The sequence below is a fragment of the Sinocyclocheilus grahami genome, unplaced genomic scaffold (assembly GCF_001515645.1).
Source record: "Sinocyclocheilus grahami isolate Dianchi unplaced genomic scaffold, SAMN03320097.WGS_v1.1 scaffold6846.1, whole genome shotgun sequence".
In the NCBI taxonomy this organism is placed as follows: Eukaryota; Metazoa; Chordata; class Actinopteri; order Cypriniformes; family Cyprinidae; genus Sinocyclocheilus; species Sinocyclocheilus grahami.
In genome coordinates, this window is record NW_015511104.1 from 1 (window position 1) to 6,497 (window position 6,497).

Sequence of the window (6,497 nt, forward strand, 5' to 3'; positions counted from 1 at the left end):
TTAGTTTTGACTGCTTTTATTGTCCTCATTTGTAAGTTGCTTTGGGTAAAAGCATCTGCTAAATGACTAAATATAAATGTAAATAAATTTTCATATTCAGTGATGTGATATGTTCTCTGCGTGGAGTAACCTCTGGCACAGTTGTAGCTTGTACTTATTAAAACAAATAAGAAGCATTAATAGATTTGTCTTCATATTTTACATGTGTACTTGTAAAATAATGGAACTTTAGGTCATGAATATGGTCTCAAAAGTCATGGAAATGTATTGGTAAAAATGTGTATGAAACCTGTACAGTGCCTAATTAATGAGAATTTCCATCCATTGATGTGTTGTATTTTGTTTTGTTTTTTTAGGAACTTCAGCCAAAGTTAATGTGAGTAATTTGGTTGCACATTTTGGTGGGGACTTGGAAATTGAAATATGAAAACTTAATCTCTGCAAAACCACTGTTAAATGTGCCACTCTCTTTCAGGTTGACGTTGAGGTATTAAAAAAGAGAGCAGAACGTTTTGGCATGAATGTCTCTTCAGTTTCTAAAAAGGTACCCTTTTTTTCATATTTAAAAAAAAAGCTTACAAATGACAAGTAATGTACAGAGCTAACATTAGGAAATTAGCTATTTTAATGTTTTGTTGCCTATTTTGTGTGTTCACAGATTGAGGATGATGAAAAGCTTAAGAAGAGAAAGGAGAGATTTGGCAATGTCACAAGTGCAGCGTCTTCTGGAGCCAATGATACAGAGGTATGGTTTGTGCTGAAAGTTGTTTTAAAAGGTTTATTAAATGTATGTGTGATGAACAATATTTATACGTGAATAAATGCCTGTTTCATCATATAAAATGATTGTCTCTTCAGGAGACTTGGATTAAACAGCTATTCATACCTATTACTTTTACAATAGCTTTGTGTTTTTTGAAGTTTGAAAATGTTGATTTATGTAGATTTTCAATAGATGAATAGAAGCTGGGAAAATACTACAAAGTATCTGTGTTCTGAAGATAAACAAGTTTTGGCTTTTTGAAATGACAGTTTTCATTTCTGAGAACCAAGTTGACCATTCTCATTTCAACTTCTAATTTTTTTTCATTGCATATAGCCATCTATATACAGTTACCATTTCTCATTTATTCTTGTAAATATATTAGTCAAGTCCTATTGAACATATGTAGAGCACATCAAATATGAGACACGGAAGCTCAAACATGCTTGCTTGACATGAGAACCAAAAGGTTTGTTCTCTCATCAAGCAAGCTATATGAAATAACTTATGTAGGGCAGTGCTAAATGTCATCAAAACATTAAGTGTCTTTTGAGGGTTGTTTTTGATTTACTGATGAAGTAGACTTAGATTTCTTAGACGGATGGTCTTTGCAAGGTTGAACATGGAAAACAGGAGGGCGCACAGACAATAATAGTTGATTTGTAATTTCATAATATCTTTAATAACTTCATTCTTTTGCGTTAAAGTACTACCAATATAAAAGTGTTTTTTATATATATATGTGTATATATATGAGTCCATTTAATAATGTTACTGGAAAAATAAATTGCACAAGATGATACACACATGGGCAAAATGGTTGGTTCCCTTCCATTTAAAGAAAAAAAAAAAACCACAATTGTCATTGGATTAACTTGAAACTGACAAAAGTAATAATAAATTAAAATTTACTGAAAATTAACTAATGAAAATCAGACATTGCTTTTGATTTGTGGTTCAACAGAAGCATTAAAAAAAAACTAATGAAACTGGCCTGGACAAAAATGATTGTACTCTTAACTTAATGTTTTGTTGCACAACCTTTTGAGACAATCACTGCAATCAAGCGATTTCTGTAACTCTCAATGAGTCTTCTGCACCTGTCGACAGGTATTTTGGCCCACTCCACTCCTGTCTCGGGTTTGAAGGGTGCCTTCTCCAGATTGCATGTTTCAGCTCTTTCCACAGATGTTCAATAGGATTTAGATCAGGGCTCATAGAAGGCCACTTCCGAATAGTCCAATATTTTGTTTTTAGCCAGTCTTGGGTATTTTTAGCTGTGTTTTGGGTCATTATCCTGTTGGAGGACCCATGACCTGCGACTGACACCAAGCTTTCTGACACTGGGCAGCACATTTCGCTCCAGAATGCCTTGATGGTCTTGAGATTTCATTGTACCCTGCACAGATTCAAGACACCCTCTGCCAGATGCAGCAAAGCAGCCCCTGAACATAACAGAGCTTCCTCCATGTTTCACAGTAGGTACAGTGTTCTTTTCTTTGTATGCTTCATTTTTGCGTCTGTGATCATAGAGCTGATGTGACTTGCCAAAAAGCTTTCTCATCTGTCCAAAGGACATTCTCCCAGAAGCTTAATGGCTTGTCAATATGCATTTTGGAAAATTCCAGTTTTGCTTTTTTTATGACTTGCTTTCAACAGTGGAGTCCTCCTCAGTCATCTTCCATTAAGTCCACTTTGGCTCAAACAGCGACTGATGGTGCGATCTGACACTAATGTACCTTGACCTTGGAGGTCACCTCTCTTTGGAAGTTGTTCTGGGCTCTTTGGTTTCCATTCATATTATCCTCTTGCGGCCACATCCAGGGAGGTTTGCTACAGTCCCGTGGACCTTAAACTTCTGAATATTATGTGCAACTGTAGTCACAGGAGCATCAAGCTGCTTGGAGATGGTCTTATAGCCTTTACCTTTTAACATGCTTGTCTATAATTTTCTTTCTAATCTCCTCAGACAACTGTCTCCTTTAGCTTTCTGTGGTCCATGTTCAGTGTGGTGCACGCCATGATACCAAACAGCACAGTGACTACTTTTCACCCTTTAAATAGGCAGACTGACTGATTACAAGTTTGAAGACACCTGTGATGCTAATTACAGGACACTCTTTATTTAACATGGTCCCTATGGTCAAATTATTTTCAGTCTATTCTAGGGGTACCGTCATTTTATTTATTTATTTATTTATTTTTTTTTCCCAGGGCAGTTAAATTTTTTATTTTTTTTAATGCTTAGGTTGAACCACAATTCAAAAGCAATCATTTCATTAGTTAAATTTCAGTAATGTTTTTATTACTTTTGTCAGTTTCAAGTTATTTCAGTAACCATTGTTGGTTTTTCTTTAATGGAAGGGTACCAACAATTTTGTCCACGTGTGTATGGGCTTTTTAAGCATAGGTTTATGTGTGATTTCTGTTCATATTTATTTAGCTTATTTGCTTCATAAACATGCCAAGTAATAAAGTATCTGCAACGTTAATTCAGACTATGAACAAATATCTTTGTTCTTAGGAAATTAAATTATAAATATCATAATTTTTTTTATCTCCAGCATCTAATGGAGTACCAGACAGATATTTGTATTTATGCATTCGTTTGTTTTATTTAATATTTTATGAGAACACACCTGCATATATGAATTAATTTAATTTTCTTTTGACGGAAAGGTGCTACACTATCTAAAGTGTTGGAAAACACTGTATTCAGAGTTTGTTTCAAGCTTGAGTTCAAAAATTTCTGATAGTTCTAGAAATTATTAAGGTTATCTTTGTTGGAAGAAATTATGATTCTACCAATTAATATTTTGTGGGAGGACTGACATTGCCTACCATAAAAGAGACAAGGCAGTGAACAGAAATTCATCACTTTGTGGCAAGACTACATTTTTGCCATCATCCTCTGATTAAATTTAGTGTGCGATTCCGATAAAGGACAGGAGCGATTTATATATATATATAAAAAAAAAAAGGCAGACAATATCATCCTTGGCACAATCACTTCAGAGGAATAAAACTGAATCTTATCCGCTGTAAATCGTGGAAACACCTCAAGCGAGGCTCCTATTTATATCAGTATTGACCATGTTACTATCTTGTTTCTCACTATGATGGCCATCTCCTTATCCCACCTTCTCTTTCTCTTTCAGGCAAAGAAGCGAAAACGTGCGGAGCGGTTTGGAAATGTATAAAAATGGTTCTTACCCTTGTATTTTTATTCATTTTTTTTAAGTGTTCTTTGCGGTTCATTTTGATAAGCTTGTAATCCCTGTAGTGCCATGGTTGTTTATCTGCTATTTACATTAAAAGTACCCCAGTTCCTTACTAGTTTCTCTTTTGTCTTTCTTTCTTGATATGCTTGATAGATGATTTGAATTTGGCTTCGGGGTGTGTGGGTCCTTAAGGTATTAATATGCATCCTTCAGAAGTAGATCAGGAAAGGTGTACCTAGAGGTATAACGATATGGACTGATGTATGGAATTACATTTGCATTGATACATTTCAATAGTGTAAAAAAATTGTATTGAAGATGCATCTTTTAGACACTCATGTTAGCCACATCAGCACACAACATCCACGGACCACTCATTTCTCTCAAATCGTAAGTTCTCTTTTAAACTACAAGCTGATCGTGATGTACTGTATCAACCTCGCGTTTTGACAAGGTTTAACAACTACAAATGTTTTAAGCAGCATGGTATAGTGTGCTGTCCGGCATGAAAACCTTTTTTGTTTTTTTTTGTCCCAGAAGAATTTATTCAATCCTTTTTCCTCATAGCAGAAAATGTGCAGTTATGAACTCCACATATCTTATCTTAGGGACTTTCTATCTCACTTCACAATATTCAAGGCCAAATCTTTGCTGACATCGCAGTCTAAAAGTGTTTGCGTGTTTTGGGAGAGAGAGCAGGGACTCCAGGGATCTTTTTGATAGGATCCCTGTTATTTGTGATGGGTGTCTTTTCTATATTTAGATTAATACACTTTGTGAATTGTGAATAGTCCATTATTAGTGGACTATATGCATAATATCTCCTTATTCTTAATTTTGATGGTCCCCCAACAGATATTTTACTGACTGCAGGTGACTTTGCTAGAACATGTCAACTTATTCTACTAACCCTAACCATACAGTTTGTAGTTGCACTTGATTTTACAGTACTTGTACAGTGTATTTACCCAGGAAAGTAATGGGTAGTATAAGGTACCTACATGGTTTAGGTTCAGGATTAGTATTACCCAGTTATTGTAGTTGCTATAAGTACAAAAGTATGTACACTGTAAAATAAAGTGCTACCCTGTCTGCTAACACTCAAATGAGAGTTACTTAACATGTATTTGCAAATTAATGTGAGTTAGTTTTCATGTAGTTGCAAAGTTACTTAGTAAGTCTAAAGTGGAATAAAGCATAGTCCCATGGGTTTAGCTACAAACCATCTTTAGTACGCTACGAAAGAAAGTCACCTACATTTTGGATGGCCTGAGGCAGTAAGCATATTTTCATTTTTAGAAGAACGATTTCTTTAAAGCTGTTCACTCTCACTAGCCCACCACTGGGCTCATTGTTATTACATATTTAAGACCGTGATATATTATTTCATTTTGAGATATATATGATGTTGTAAAAACTGTATGCTAATAATTCATTACATAACATCCATTCTAGTATTTGTCCAAAAGATTTGTCTAGTATTTGCTCAAACAAGTCTCAATAACCAACCAGAGCAGCCAAAGCCTTATCTAATGCCAGTAAGTTTTCAACAGTTCAGCTGGCCAACAACCTTTCTGAAAATTGATCTTGACAAAATCATTATCCAGTCAAACGCAGATTGTCTGCTGCTGCTAATCGCATGTCCACCTTAAGCTTAAAAATTGCTACTGAAAGTTTGTAAGCATGCATGAAAATAAACTTGCATGCTCCAGGAGCACCCAGACTTTCATTTGCACCTTCACTCCACACTTCATGGTTGTCACATGGATCCACAGAGGTTATCCAAAAAGAGGTTATACATTTCTTTTATACACTTGTAGATGGGCTTCGTGAATTAAGTGATGACGAGCCAGATACATCAAATCCAACTCTAGTTTATGTATAGCTACTTTGAAAACCCAGTTTGAACACCTGGGCCTCAAATTAACCTGAAGCAGTCCAGTAGTCCTCTGGTGTTGTTCCAACTGTTTATCATCTGTATGCCAAACTAAATTCAAATGCCTACACTGCCAAGCACCTGGAGACCACAAGGAGACTAAGGCAGGACATGCTCCTTCCTTTCAATTGTTATCTCCATGGATCTGGTAAAGATTCCGACAGCTGCCGATTATGTGAATGGGACTAGTCTCTATGGCATTGACATCGACTTTCCAGCGACTGTCATGTCGTGCAGGAAAGTTTAGGCCATCTCCTCAGCACTTTAACTTAGCAATCCAATGCTGAAAACATGAGGGGGGAAAGGAACACCTGCTTATGATCTCCTCAGCTAACTGCAATCAGTGTATCAGCGGATACATGATGGATGCAAGGCCGCCTTCTATCCACACCAGAAACTCGCCATTGATGAGAGGGTAGTGGCATGGAAGGCAAGAATTGGGCTAAAACAAAATCATAATGATAACCTAATAAAGTGGGCATACAAGCCATGTTTTTTCACATCACATTTATGGGATTTCTTGGTTTATGTTGGCAATTCCCCAGTAACTCAGATCCAACAAATCAAGGGACTGAAC

General features: G+C 36.0%; 1 long non-coding RNA gene across 2 annotated transcripts; it reads left to right on the top strand.

Annotated features, from left to right (window-relative positions):
* The first annotated feature begins 332 nt into the window (after positions 1 to 332).
* Positions 333 to 4,099, top strand: LOC107577681 (uncharacterized). 2 transcript variants are annotated; one of them, XR_001608239.1, is made up of 5 exons: positions 333 to 376; positions 476 to 544; positions 659 to 745; positions 2,171 to 2,241; positions 3,922 to 4,099. It is a non-coding gene; the product is annotated as an uncharacterized lncRNA (long non-coding RNA). The 2 variants fall into 2 exon arrangements; XR_001608238.1 differs by lacking the exon at positions 2,171 to 2,241.
* The last annotated feature ends 2,398 nt before the right edge of the window (positions 4,100 to 6,497 follow it).